General features: G+C 43.8%; 14 non-coding genes across 14 annotated transcripts; all 14 read right to left on the reverse strand.

Annotated features, from left to right (window-relative positions):
* Window positions 1–2493: 2493 nt before the first annotated feature.
* TRNAK-UUU (transfer RNA lysine (anticodon UUU)) lies at window positions 2494–2566 on the reverse strand. Its single transcript has one exon. It is a non-coding gene; the product is annotated as a tRNA-Lys (tRNA).
* Window positions 2567–2639: 73 nt separating this feature from the next.
* Window positions 2640–2712, reverse strand: TRNAH-GUG (transfer RNA histidin (anticodon GUG)). Its single transcript has one exon. It is a non-coding gene; the product is annotated as a tRNA-His (tRNA).
* A 1389-nt stretch (window positions 2713–4101) lies between these two features.
* TRNAK-UUU (transfer RNA lysine (anticodon UUU)) lies at window positions 4102–4174 on the reverse strand. Its single transcript has one exon. It is a non-coding gene; the product is annotated as a tRNA-Lys (tRNA).
* Window positions 4175–4247: 73 nt separating this feature from the next.
* TRNAH-GUG (transfer RNA histidin (anticodon GUG)) lies at window positions 4248–4320 on the reverse strand. The gene has a single exon. It is a non-coding gene; the product is annotated as a tRNA-His (tRNA).
* A 2997-nt stretch (window positions 4321–7317) lies between these two features.
* Window positions 7318–7390, reverse strand: TRNAK-UUU (transfer RNA lysine (anticodon UUU)). Its single transcript has one exon. It is a non-coding gene; the product is annotated as a tRNA-Lys (tRNA).
* Window positions 7391–7463: 73 nt separating this feature from the next.
* Window positions 7464–7536, reverse strand: TRNAH-GUG (transfer RNA histidin (anticodon GUG)). Its single transcript has one exon. It is a non-coding gene; the product is annotated as a tRNA-His (tRNA).
* Window positions 7537–9071: 1535 nt separating this feature from the next.
* TRNAH-GUG (transfer RNA histidin (anticodon GUG)) lies at window positions 9072–9144 on the reverse strand. The gene has a single exon. It is a non-coding gene; the product is annotated as a tRNA-His (tRNA).
* A 1096-nt stretch (window positions 9145–10240) lies between these two features.
* On the reverse strand, window positions 10241–10313 carry TRNAK-UUU (transfer RNA lysine (anticodon UUU)). Its single transcript has one exon. It is a non-coding gene; the product is annotated as a tRNA-Lys (tRNA).
* A 73-nt stretch (window positions 10314–10386) lies between these two features.
* On the reverse strand, window positions 10387–10459 carry TRNAH-GUG (transfer RNA histidin (anticodon GUG)). Its single transcript has one exon. It is a non-coding gene; the product is annotated as a tRNA-His (tRNA).
* A 950-nt stretch (window positions 10460–11409) lies between these two features.
* On the reverse strand, window positions 11410–11482 carry TRNAK-UUU (transfer RNA lysine (anticodon UUU)). The gene has a single exon. It is a non-coding gene; the product is annotated as a tRNA-Lys (tRNA).
* A 73-nt stretch (window positions 11483–11555) lies between these two features.
* On the reverse strand, window positions 11556–11628 carry TRNAH-GUG (transfer RNA histidin (anticodon GUG)). Its single transcript has one exon. It is a non-coding gene; the product is annotated as a tRNA-His (tRNA).
* Window positions 11629–12723: 1095 nt separating this feature from the next.
* TRNAH-GUG (transfer RNA histidin (anticodon GUG)) lies at window positions 12724–12796 on the reverse strand. The gene has a single exon. It is a non-coding gene; the product is annotated as a tRNA-His (tRNA).
* Window positions 12797–13600: 804 nt separating this feature from the next.
* TRNAK-UUU (transfer RNA lysine (anticodon UUU)) lies at window positions 13601–13673 on the reverse strand. The gene has a single exon. It is a non-coding gene; the product is annotated as a tRNA-Lys (tRNA).
* Window positions 13674–13746: 73 nt separating this feature from the next.
* TRNAH-GUG (transfer RNA histidin (anticodon GUG)) lies at window positions 13747–13819 on the reverse strand. Its single transcript has one exon. It is a non-coding gene; the product is annotated as a tRNA-His (tRNA).
* Between the last annotated feature and the right edge of the window lie 562 nt (window positions 13820–14381).

Genomic DNA, 14381 nt, shown 5'->3' on the forward strand with positions numbered 1-14381 from the left:
CACATCAACGCTCCGAGGGAAGCACGAACCACCAACCTTTCGGTTAAAAGCCAAACGCGCTAGCCATTGCGACACGGAAGCTAAGATTTTAATTGGTCGTCAGTTATTGTTGAAAAACTTTGACTTTTACGGTACTTATAAAACTTCAATACAACGCTCCCGGGTAAGCTCGAACCACCAACCTTTCGGTTAAAAGCCGAACGCGCTAACCTTTGCGCCACGGAAGCTTAGAAATTAAGTGGTCGTCTGGTATTGTGGAAAAACTTTGACTTTTACGTTACTTATAAAACTTAAATACAACGCTCCCGGGTGGGCTCGAACCACCAACCTTTCGGTTAACAGCCGAACGCGCTAACCATTGCACCACGGAAGCTTGGAAATTAAATGGTCGTCTGGTATTGTGGAGAAACTTTGACTTTTACGTTACTTATAAAACTTCAAAACAACGCTCCCGGGTGGGCTCGAACCACCAACCTTTCGGTTAACAGCCGAACGCGCTAACCATTGCACCACGGAAGCTTAGAAATTAAATGGTCGTCTGGTATTGTGGAAAAAGTTTGACTTTTACGTTAATTATAAAACTTCAAAACAACGCTCCCGGGTGGGCTCGAATCACCAACCTTTCGGTTAACAGCCGAACGCGCTAACCATTGCGCCACGGTAGCTTAGAAATTAAATGGTCGTCTGGTATTAAGGAAAAACTTTAACTTTTTACGATACTTATAAGTCTTCACAACAACGCTCCGAGGGAAGCACGAACCACCAACCTTTCGGTTAAAAGCCAAACGCGCTAGCCATTGCACCACGGAAGCTTAGAAATTAAATGGTCGTCTGGTATTGTGGAAAAACTTTGACTTTTACGTTACTTATAAAACTTCAAAACAACGCTCCCGGGTGGGCTCGAATCACCAACCTTTCGGTTAACAGCCGAACGCGCTAACCATTGCGCCACGGTAGCTTAGAAATTAAATGGTCGTCTGGTATTAAGGAAAAACTGTAACTTTTTACGATACTTATAAGTCTTCACAACAACGCTCCGAGGGAAGCACGAACCACCAACCTTTCGGTTAAAAGCCAAACGCGCTAGCCATTGCGACACGGAAGCTAAGATTTTAATTGGTCGTCAGTTATTGTTGAAAAACTTTGACTTTTACGGTACTTATAAAACTTCAATACAACGCTCCCGGGTAAGCTCGAACCACCAACCTTTCGGTTAAAAGCCGAACGCGCTAACCTTTGCGCCACGGAAGCTTAGAAATTAAGTGGTCGTCTGGTATTGTGGAAAAACTTTGACTTTTACGTTACTTATAAAACTTAAATACAACGCTCCCGGGTGGGCTCGAACCACCAACCTTTCGGTTAACAGCCGAACGCGCTAACCATTGCACCACGGAAGCTTGGAAATTAAATGGTCGTCTGGTATTGTGGAAAAACTTTGACTTTTACGTTACTTATAAAACTTCAAAACAACGCTCCCGGATGGGCTAGAACCACCAACCTTTCGGTTAACAGCCGAACGCACTAACCATTGCACCACGGAAGCTTAGAAATTAAATGGTCGTCTGGTATTGTGGAGAAACTTTGACTTTTACGTTACTTATAAAACTTCAAAACAACGCTCCCGGGTGGGCTCGAACCACCAACCTTTCGGTTAACAGCCGAACGCGCTAACCATTGCACCACGGAAGCTTAGAAATTAAATGGTCGTCTGGTATTGTGGAAAAACTTTGACTTTTACGTTAATTATAAAACTTCAAAACAACGCTCCCGGGTGGGCTCGAATCACCAACCTTTCGGTTAACAGCCGAACGCGCTAACCATTGCACCACGGAAGCTTGGAAATTAAATGGTCGTCTGGTATTGTGGAAAAACTTTGACTTTTACGTTACTTATAAAACTTCAAAACAACGCTCCCGGATGGGCTAGAACCACCACCCTTTCGGTTAACAGCCGAACGCACTAACCATTGCACCACGGAAGCTTAGAAATTAAATGGTCGTCTGGTATTGTGGAAAAACTTTGACTTTTACGTTACTTATAAAACTTCAAAACAACGCTCCCGGATGGGCTCGAACCACCAACCGTTCGGTTAACAGCCGAACGCGCTAACCATTGCACCACGGAAGCTTAGAAATTAAATGGTCGTCTGGTATTGTGGAAAAAGTTTGACTTTTACGTTAATTATAAAACTTCAAAACAACGCTCCCGGGTGGGCTCGAATCACCAACCTTTCGGTTAACAGCCGAACGCGCTAACCATTGCGCCACGGTAGCTTAGAAATTAAATGGTCGTCTGGTATTAAGGAAAAACTTTAACTTTTTACGATACTTATAAGTCTTCACAACAACGCTCCGAGGGAAGCACGAACCACCAACCTTTCGGTTAAAAGCCAAACGCGCTAGCCATTGCGACACGGAAGCTAAGATATTAATTGGTCGTCAGTTATTGTTGAAAAACTTTGACTTTTATGGTACTTATAAAACTTCAAAACAACGCTCCCGGGTGGGGTCGAACCACCAACCTTTCGGTTAAAAGCCGAACGCGCTAACCATTGCGCCACGGAAGCTTAGAAATTAAATGGTCGTCTGGTATTGTGGAAAAACTTTGACTTTTACGTTACTTATAAAACTTCAAAACAACGCTCCTGGGTGGGCTCGAACCACCAACCTTTCGGTTCACAGCCGAACGCGCTAACCATTACACCACGGAAGCTTAGAAATTAAATGGTCGTCTGGTATTGTGGAAAAACTTTGACTTTTACGTTACTTATAAAACTTCAAAACAACGCTCCCGGGTGGGCTCGAACCACCAACCTTTCGGTTAACAGCCGAACGCGCTAACCATTGCACCACGGAAGCTTGGAAATTAAATGGTCGTCTGGTATTGTGGAAAAACTTTGACTTTTACGTTACTTATAAAACTTCAAAACAACGCTCCCGGATGGGCTAGAGCCACCAACCTTTCGGTTAACAGCCGAACGCACTAACCATTGCACCACGGAAGCTTAGAAATTAAATGGTCGTCTGGTATTGTGGAAAAACTTTGACTTTTACGTTACTTATAAAACTTCAAAACAACGCTCCCGGGTGAGCTCGAACCACCAACCTTTCGGTTAACAGCCGAACGTGCTAATCATTGCGCCACGGTAGCTTAGAAATTAAATGGTCGTCTGGTATTAAGGAAAAACTTTGACTTTTTACGTTACTTATAAGTCTTCACATCAACGCTCCGAGGGAAGCACGAACCACCAACCTTTCGGTTAAAAGCCAAACGCGCTAGCCATTGCGACACGGAAGCTAAGATTTTAATTGGTCGTCAGTTATTGTTGAAAAACTTTGACTTTTACGGTACTTATAAAACTTCAATACAACGCTCCCGGGTAAGCTCGAACCACCAACCTTTCGGTTAAAAGCCGAACGCGCTAACCTTTGCGCCACGGAAGCTTAGAAATTAAGTGGTCGTCTGGTATTGTGGAAAAACTTTGACTTTTACGTTACTTATAAAACTTAAATACAACGCTCCCGGGTGGGCTCGAACCACCAACCTTTCGGTTAACAGCCGAACGCGCTAACCATTGCACCACGGAAGCTTGGAAATTAAATGGTCGTCTGGTATTGTGGAGAAACTTTGACTTTTACGTTACTTATAAAACTTCAAAACAACGCTCCCGGGTGGGCTCGAACCACCAACCTTTCGGTTAACAGCCGAACGCGCTAACCATTGCACCACGGAAGCTTAGAAATTAAATGGTCGTCTGGTATTGTGGAAAAAGTTTGACTTTTACGTTAATTATAAAACTTCAAAACAACGCTCCCGGGTGGGCTCGAATCACCAACCTTTCGGTTAACAGCCGAACGCGCTAACCATTGCGCCACGGTAGCTTAGAAATTAAATGGTCGTCTGGTATTAAGGAAAAACTTTAACTTTTTACGATACTTATAAGTCTTCACAACAACGCTCCGAGGGAAGCACGAACCACCAACCTTTCGGTTAAAAGCCAAACGCGCTAGCCATTGCGACACGGAAGCTAAGATATTAATTGGTCGTCAGTTATTGTTGAAAAACTTTGACTTTTATGGTACTTATAAAACTTCAAAACAACGCTCCCGGGTGGGGTCGAACCACCAACCTTTCGGTTAAAAGCCGAACGCGCTAACCATTGCGCCACGGAAGCTTAGAAATTAAATGGTCGTCTGGTATTGTGGAAAAACTTTGACTTTTACGTTACTTATAAAACTTCAAAACAACGCTCCTGGGTGGGCTCGAACCACCAACCTTTCGGTTCACAGCCGAACGCGCTAACCATTACACCACGGAAGCTTAGAAATTAAATGGTCGTCTGGTATTGTGGAAAAACTTTGACTTTTACGTTACTTATAAAACTTCAAAACAACGCTCCCGGGTGGGCTCGAACCACCAACCTTTCGGTTAACAGCCGAACGCGCTAACCATTGCACCACGGAAGCTTGGAAATTAAATGGTCGTCTGGTATTGTGGAAAAACTTTGACTTTTACGTTACTTATAAAACTTCAAAACAACGCTCCCGGATGGGCTAGAGCCACCAACCTTTCGGTTAACAGCCGAACGCACTAACCATTGCACCACGGAAGCTTAGAAATTAAATGGTCGTCTGGTATTGTGGAAAAACTTTGACTTTTACGTTACTTATAAAACTTCAAAACAACGCTCCCGGGTGAGCTCGAACCACCAACCTTTCGGTTAACAGCCGAACGTGCTAATCATTGCGCCACGGTAGCTTAGAAATTAAATGGTCGTCTGGTATTAAGGAAAAACTTTGACTTTTTACGTTACTTATAAGTCTTCACATCAACGCTCCGAGGGAAGCACGAACCACCAACCTTTCGGTTAAAAGCCAAACGCGCTAGCCATTGCGACACGGAAGCTAAGATTTTAATTGGTCGTCAGTTATTGTTGAAAAACTTTGACTTTTACGGTACTTATAAAACTTCAATACAACGCTCCCGGGTAAGCTCGAACCACCAACCTTTCGGTTAAAAGCCGAACGCGCTAACCTTTGCGCCACGGAAGCTTAGAAATTAAGTGGTCGTCTGGTATTGTGGAAAAACTTTGACTTTTACGTTACTTATAAAACTTAAATACAACGCTCCCGGGTGGGCTCGAACCACCAACCTTTCGGTTAACAGCCGAACGCGCTAACCATTGCACCACGGAAGCTTGGAAATTAAATGGTCGTCTGGTATTGTGGAGAAACTTTGACTTTTACGTTACTTATAAAACTTCAAAACAACGCTCCCGGGTGGGCTCGAACCACCAACCTTTCGGTTAACAGCCGAACGCGCTAACCATTGCACCACGGAAGCTTAGAAATTAAATGGTCGTCTGGTATTGTGGAAAAAGTTTGACTTTTACGTTAATTATAAAACTTCAAAACAACGCTCCCGGGTGGGCTCGAATCACCAACCTTTCGGTTAACAGCCGAACGCGCTAACCATTGCGCCACGGTAGCTTAGAAATTAAATGGTCGTCTGGTATTAAGGAAAAACTTTAACTTTTTACGATACTTATAAGTCTTCACAACAACGCTCCGAGGGAAGCACGAACCACCAACCTTTCGGTTAAAAGCCAAACGCGCTAGCCATTGCACCACGGAAGCTTAGAAATTAAATGGTCGTCTGGTATTGTGGAAAAACTTTGACTTTTACGTTACTTATAAAACTTCAAAACAACGCTCCCGGGTGGGCTCGAATCACCAACCTTTCGGTTAACAGCCGAACGCGCTAACCATTGCGCCACGGTAGCTTAGAAATTAAATGGTCGTCTGGTATTAAGGAAAAACTGTAACTTTTTACGATACTTATAAGTCTTCACAACAACGCTCCGAGGGAAGCACGAACCACCAACCTTTCGGTTAAAAGCCAAACGCGCTAGCCATTGCGACACGGAAGCTAAGATTTTAATTGGTCGTCAGTTATTGTTGAAAAACTTTGACTTTTACGGTACTTATAAAACTTCAATACAACGCTCCCGGGTAAGCTCGAACCACCAACCTTTCGGTTAAAAGCCGAACGCGCTAACCTTTGCGCCACGGAAGCTTAGAAATTAAGTGGTCGTCTGGTATTGTGGAAAAACTTTGACTTTTACGTTACTTATAAAACTTAAATACAACGCTCCCGGGTGGGCTCGAACCACCAACCTTTCGGTTAACAGCCGAACGCGCTAACCATTGCACCACGGAAGCTTGGAAATTAAATGGTCGTCTGGTATTGTGGAAAAACTTTGACTTTTACGTTACTTATAAAACTTCAAAACAACGCTCCCGGATGGGCTAGAACCACCAACCTTTCGGTTAACAGCCGAACGCACTAACCATTGCACCACGGAAGCTTAGAAATTAAATGGTCGTCTGGTATTGTGGAGAAACTTTGACTTTTACGTTACTTATAAAACTTCAAAACAACGCTCCCGGGTGGGCTCGAACCACCAACCTTTCGGTTAACAGCCGAACGCGCTAACCATTGCACCACGGAAGCTTAGAAATTAAATGGTCGTCTGGTATTGTGGAAAAACTTTGACTTTTACGTTAATTATAAAACTTCAAAACAACGCTCCCGGGTGGGCTCGAATCACCAACCTTTCGGTTAACAGCCGAACGCGCTAACCATTGCACCACGGAAGCTTGGAAATTAAATGGTCGTCTGGTATTGTGGAAAAACTTTGACTTTTACGTTACTTATAAAACTTCAAAACAACGCTCCCGGATGGGCTAGAACCACCACCCTTTCGGTTAACAGCCGAACGCACTAACCATTGCACCACGGAAGCTTAGAAATTAAATGGTCGTCTGGTATTGTGGAAAAACTTTGACTTTTACGTTACTTATAAAACTTCAAAACAACGCTCCCGGATGGGCTCGAACCACCAACCGTTCGGTTAACAGCCGAACGCGCTAACCATTGCACCACGGAAGCTTAGAAATTAAATGGTCGTCTGGTATTGTGGAAAAAGTTTGACTTTTACGTTAATTATAAAACTTCAAAACAACGCTCCCGGGTGGGCTCGAATCACCAACCTTTCGGTTAACAGCCGAACGCGCTAACCATTGCGCCACGGTAGCTTAGAAATTAAATGGTCGTCTGGTATTAAGGAAAAACTTTAACTTTTTACGATACTTATAAGTCTTCACAACAACGCTCCGAGGGAAGCACGAACCACCAACCTTTCGGTTAAAAGCCAAACGCGCTAGCCATTGCGACACGGAAGCTAAGATATTAATTGGTCGTCAGTTATTGTTGAAAAACTTTGACTTTTATGGTACTTATAAAACTTCAAAACAACGCTCCCGGGTGGGGTCGAACCACCAACCTTTCGGTTAAAAGCCGAACGCGCTAACCATTGCGCCACGGAAGCTTAGAAATTAAATGGTCGTCTGGTATTGTGGAAAAACTTTGACTTTTACGTTACTTATAAAACTTCAAAACAACGCTCCTGGGTGGGCTCGAACCACCAACCTTTCGGTTCACAGCCGAACGCGCTAACCATTACACCACGGAAGCTTAGAAATTAAATGGTCGTCTGGTATTGTGGAAAAACTTTGACTTTTACGTTACTTATAAAACTTCAAAACAACGCTCCCGGGTGGGCTCGAACCACCAACCTTTCGGTTAACAGCCGAACGCGCTAACCATTGCACCACGGAAGCTTGGAAATTAAATGGTCGTCTGGTATTGTGGAAAAACTTTGACTTTTACGTTACTTATAAAACTTCAAAACAACGCTCCCGGATGGGCTAGAGCCACCAACCTTTCGGTTAACAGCCGAACGCACTAACCATTGCACCACGGAAGCTTAGAAATGAAATGGTCGTCTGGTATTGTGGAAAAACTTTGACTTTTACGTTACTTATAAAACTTCAAAACAACGCTCCCGGGTGAGCTCGAACCACCAACCTTTCGGTTAACAGCCGAACGTGCTAATCATTGCGCCACGGTAGCTTAGAAATTAAATGGTCGTCTGGTATTAAGGAAAAACTTTGACTTTTTACGTTACTTATAAGTCTTCACATCAACGCTCCGAGGGAAGCACGAACCACCAACCTTTCGGTTAAAAGCCAAACGCGCTAGCCATTGCGACACGGAAGCTAAGATTTTAATTGGTCGTCAGTTATTGTTGAAAAACTTTGACTTTTACGGTACTTATAAAACTTCAATACAACGCTCCCGGGTAAGCTCGAACCACCAACCTTTCGGTTAAAAGCCGAACGCGCTAACCTTTGCGCCACGGAAGCTTAGAAATTAAGTGGTCGTCTGGTATTGTGGAAAAACTTTGACTTTTACGTTACTTATAAAACTTAAATACAACGCTCCCGGGTGGGCTCGAACCACCAACCTTTCGGTTAACAGCCGAACGCGCTAACCATTGCACCACGGAAGCTTGGAAATTAAATGGTCGTCTGGTATTGTGGAGAAACTTTGACTTTTACGTTACTTATAAAACTTCAAAACAACGCTCCCGGGTGGGCTCGAACCACCAACCTTTCGGTTAACAGCCGAACGCGCTAACCATTGCACCACGGAAGCTTAGAAATTAAATGGTCGTCTGGTATTGTGGAAAAAGTTTGACTTTTACGTTAATTATAAAACTTCAAAACAACGCTCCCGGGTGGGCTCGAATCACCAACCTTTCGGTTAACAGCCGAACGCGCTAACCATTGCGCCACGGTAGCTTAGAAATTAAATGGTCGTCTGGTATTAAGGAAAAACTTTAACTTTTTACGATACTTATAAGTCTTCACAACAACGCTCCGAGGGAAGCACGAACCACCAACCTTTCGGTTAAAAGCCAAACGCGCTAGCCATTGCACCACGGAAGCTTAGAAATTAAATGGTCGTCTGGTATTGTGGAAAAACTTTGACTTTTACGTTACTTATAAAACTTCAAAACAACGCTCCCGGGTGGGGTGGAACCACCAAACTTTCGGTTAAAAGCCGAACGCGCTAACCATTGCGCCACGGAAGCTTAGAAATTAAATGGTCGTCTGGTATTGTGGAAAAACTTTGACTTTTACGTTACTTATAAAACTTCAAAACAACGCTCCCGGGTGGGCTCGAACCACCAACCTTTCGGTTCACAGCCGATCGCGCTAACCATTGCACCACGGAAGCTTAGAAATTAAATGGTCGTCTGGTATTGTGTAAAAACTTTGACTTTTACGTTACTTATAAAACTTCAAAACAACGCTCCCGGGTGGGCTCGAACCACCAACCTTTCGGTTAACAGCCGAACGCGCTAACCATTGCACCACGGAAGCTTGGAAATTAAATGGTCGTCTGGTATTGTGGAAAAACTTTGACTTTTACGTTACTTATAAAACTTCAAAACAACGCTCCCGGATGGGCTAGAACCACCACCCTTTCGGTTAACAGCCGAACGCACTAACCATTGCACCACGGAAGCTTAGAAATTAAATGGTCGTCTGGTATTGTGGAAAAACTTTGACTTTTACGTTACTTATAAAACTTCAAAACAACGCTCCCGGATGGGCTAGAACCACCAACCTTTCGGTTAACAGCCGAACGCACTAACCATTGCACCACGGAAGCTTAGAAATTAAATGGTCGTCTGGTATTGTGGAAAAACTTTGACTTTTACGTTACTTATAAAACTTCAAAACAACGCTCCCGGGTGGGCTAGAACCACCAACCTTTCGGTTAACAGCCGAACGCGCTAACCATTGCACCACGGAAGCTTGGAAATTAAATGGTCGTCTGGTATTGTGGAAAAACTTTGACTTTTACGTTACTTATAAAACTTCAAAACAACGCTCCCGGATGGGCTAGAACCACCAACCTTTCGGTTAACAGCCGAACGCACTAACCATTGCACCACGGAAGCTTAGAAATTAAATGGTCGTCTGGTATTGTGGAGAAACTTTGACTTTTACGTTACTTATAAAACTTCAAAACAACGCTCCCGGGTGGGCTCGAATCACCAACCTTTCGGTTAACAGCCGAACGCGCTAACCATTGCGCCACGGTAGCTTAGAAATTAAATGGTCGTCTGGTATTAAGGAAAAACTTTAACTTTTTACGATACTTATAAGTCTTCACAACAACGCTCCGAGGGAAGCACGAACCACCAACCTTTCGGTTAAAAGCCAAACGCGCTAGCCATTGCGACACGGAAGCTAAGATAATAATTGGTCGTCAGTTATTGTTGAAAAACTTTGACTTTTATGGTACTTATAAAACTTCAAAACAACGCTCCCGGGTGGGGTCGAACCACCAACCTTTCGGTTAAAAGCCGAACGCGCTAACCATTGCGCCACGGAAGCTTAGAAATTAAATGGTCGTCTGGTATTGTGGAAAAACTTTGACTTTTACGTTACTTATAAAACTTCAAAACAACGCTCCCGGGTGGGCTCGAACCACCAACCTTTCGGTTCACAGCCGAACGCGCTAACCATTGCACCACGGAAGCTTAGAAATTAAATAGTCGTCTGGTATTGTGGAAAAACTTTGACTTTTACGTTACTTATAAAACTTCAAAACAACGCTCCCGGGTGGGCTCGAACCACCAACCTTTCGGTTAACAGCCGAACGCGCTAACCATTGCACCACGGAAGCTTGGAAATTAAATGGTCGTCTGGTATTGTGGAAAAACTTTGACTTTTACGTTACTTATAAAACTTCAAAACAACGCTCCCGGATGGGCTAGAACCACCACCCTTTCGGTTAACAGCCGAACGCACTAACCATTGCACCACGGAAGCTTAGAAATTAAATGGTCGTCTGGTATTGTGGAAAAACTTTGACTTTTACGTTACTTATAAAACTTCAAAACAACGCTCCCGGATGGGCTAGAACCACCAACCTTTCGGTTAACAGCCGAACGCACTAACCATTGCACCACGGAAGCTTAGAAATTAAATGGTCGTCTGGTATTGTGGAAAAACTTTGACTTTTACGTTACTTATAAAACTTCAAAACAACGCTCCCGGGTGGGCTCGAACCACCAACCTTTCGGTTAACAGCCGAACGCGCTAACCATTGCACCACGGAAGCTTAGAAATTAAATGGTCGTCTGGTATTGTGGAAAAAGTTTGACTTTTACGTTAATTATAAAACTTCAAAACAACGCTCCCGGGTGGGCTCGAATCACCAACCTTTCGGTTAACAGCCGAACGCGCTAACCAATGCGCCACGGTAGCTTAGAAATTAAATGGTCGTCTGGTATTAAGGAAAAACTTTAACTTTTTACGATACTTATAAGTCTTCACAACAACGCTCCGAGGGAAGCACGAACCACCAACCTTTCGGTTAAAAGCCAAACGCGCTAGCCATTGCGACACGGAAGCTAAGATATTAATTGGTCGTCAGTTATTGTTGAAAAACTTTGACTTTTATGGTACTTATAAAACTTCAAAACAACGCTCCCGGGTGGGGTCGAACCACCAACCTTTCGGTTAAAAGCCGAACGCGCTAACCATTGCGCCACGGAAGCTTAGAAATTAAATGGTCGTCTGGTATTGTGGAAAAACTTTGACTTTTACGTTACTTATAAAACTTCAAAACAACGCTCCCGGGTGGGCTCGAACCACCAACCTTTCGGTTCACAGCCGAACGCGCTAACCATTGCACCACGGAAGCTTAGAAATTAAATGGTCGTCTGGTATTGTGGAAAAACTTTGACTTTTACGTTACTTATAAAACTTCAAAACAACGCTCCCGGGTGGGCTCGAACCACCAACCTTTCGGTTAACAGCCGAACGCGCTAACCATTGCACCACGGAAGCTTGGAAATTAAATGGTCGTCTGGTATTGTGGAAAAACTTTGACTTTTACGTTACTTATAAAACTTCAAAACAACGCTCCCGGGTGGGCTCGAACCACCAACCTTTCGGTTAACGGCCGAACGCGCTAATACATTGCGCCACGGAAGCTTAGAAATTAAATGGTCGTCTGGTATTTTGGAAAAACTTTGACTTTTTACGTTACTTACAAGACTTCAAAACAACGCTCCCAGGGGGCTCGAACCACCAACCTTTCGGATAAAAGCCAAACGCGCTAGCCATTGCGCCACGGAAGCTAAGATATTAATTGTTGGTCAGTTATTGTGGAAAAACTTTGACTTTTACGTTACTTATAAAACTTCACAACAACGCTCCCAATGGGGCTCGAACCTCCAACCTTTGGTTAATATCCGAGCGCGCTAAGCATTGCGCCAGGAAAGCTTAGAGATTAAATGTTCGTCTGGTATTTTGGAAAAACTCTGACATTTTACGTTACTTACAAGACTTCAAAACAACGCTCCCGTTTGGGCTCGAGCCAAAAAAGTTTCGTTTAACAGCCGAACGCGCTATTCATTGTGCCACGGAAGCTTAGATATTATGTGGTCGTCTGGTATTGTGGAAAAAGTTTGACTTTTACGTTACTTACACGACTTCAAAACAACGCTCCCGTTTGGGCTCGAGCCAAAAACGTTTCGTTTAACAGCCGAACGCGCTATTCATTGTGCCACGGAAGCTTAGATATTAAGTGGTCGTCTGGTATTGTGGAAAAAGTTTGACTTTTACGTTAATTATAAAACTTCAAAACAACGCTCCCGGGTGGGCTCGAACCACCAAGTTTTCGGTTAAAAGCCGAACCAATAACCATTGCGCCACGGAAGCTTAGAAATTAAATGGTCGTCAGGTATTGTGGAAAAACTTTGACTTTTACGTTACTTATAAAACTTCAAAACAACGCTCCCGGGTGGGCTCGAACCACCAACCTTTCGGTTCACAGCCGAACGCGCTAACCATTGCACCACGGAAGCTTAGAAATTAAATGGTCGTCTGGTATTGTGGAAAAACTTTGACTTTTACGTTACTTATAAAACTTCAAAACAACGCTCCCGGGTGGGCTCGAACCACCAACCTTTCGGTTAACAGCCGAACGCGCTAACCATTGCACCACGGAAGCTTGGAAATTAAATGGTCGTCTGGTATTGTGGAAAAACTTTGACTTTTACGTTACTTATAAAACTTCAAAACAACGCTCCCGGATGGGCTAGAACCACCAACCTTTCGGTTAACAGCCGAACGCACTAACCATTGCACCACGGAAGCTTAGAAATTAAATGGTCGTCTGGTATTGTGGAAAAACTTTGACTTTTACGTTACTTATAAAACTTCAAAACAACGCTCCCGGGTGGGCTCGAACCACCAACCTTTCGGTTAACAGCCGAACGCGCTAACCATTGCACCACGGAAGCTTAGAAATTAAATGGTCGTCTGGTATTGTGGAGAAACTTTGACTTTTACGTTACTTATAAAACTTCAAAACAACGCTCCCGGGTGGGCTCGAATCACCAACCTTTCGGTTAACAGCCGAACGCGCTAACCATTGCGCCACGGTAGCTTAGAAATTAAATGGTCGTCTGGTATTAAGGAAAAACTTTAACTTTTTACGATACTTATAAGTCTTCACAACAACGCTCCGAGGGAAGCACGAACCACCAACCTTTCGGTTAAAAGCCAAACGCGCTAGCCATTGCGACACGGAAGCTAAGATAATAATTGGTCGTCAGTTATTGTTGAAAAACTTTGACTTTTATGGTACTTATAAAACTTCAAAACAACGCTCCCGGGTGGGGTCGAACCACCAACCTTTCGGTTAAAAGCCGAACGCGCTAACCATTGCGCCACGGAAGCTTAGAAATTAAATGGTCGTCTGGTATTGTGGAAAAACTTTGACTTTTACGTTACTTATAAAACTTCAAAACAACGCTCCCGGGTGGGCTCGAACCACCAACCTTTCGGTTCACAGCCGAACGCGCTAACCATTGCACCACGGAAGCTTAGAAATTAAATAGTCGTCTGGTATTGTGGAAAAACTTTGACTTTTACGTTACTTATAAAACTTCAAAACAACGCTCCCGGGTGGGCTCGAACCACCAACCTTTCGGTTAACAGCCGAACGCGCTAACCATTGCACCACGGAAGCTTGGAAATTAAATGGTCGTCTGGTATTGTGGAAAAACTTTGACTTTTACGTTACTTATAAAACTTCAAAACAACGCTCCCGGATGGGCTAGAACCACCACCCTTTCGGTTAACAGCCGAACGCACTAACCATTGCACCACGGAAGCTTAGAAATTAAATGGTCGTCTGGTATTGTGGAAAAACTTTGACTTTTACGTTACTTATAAAACTTCAAAACAACGCTCCCGGATGGGCTAGAACCACCAACCTTTCGGTTAACAGCCGAACGCACTAACCATTGCACCACGGAAGCTTAGAAATTAAATGGTCGTCTGGTATTGTGGAAAAACTTTGACTTTTACGTTACTTATAAAACTTCAAAACAACGCTCCCGGGTGGGCTCGAACCACCAACCTTTCGGTTAACAGCCGAACGCG

This window comes from Phalangium opilio, unplaced genomic scaffold, assembly GCF_054372755.1.
Source record: "Phalangium opilio isolate 3A_F unplaced genomic scaffold, DU_Popi_V2 ptg000026l_1, whole genome shotgun sequence".
Taxonomy (NCBI): domain Eukaryota; kingdom Metazoa; phylum Arthropoda; class Arachnida; order Opiliones; family Phalangiidae; genus Phalangium; species Phalangium opilio.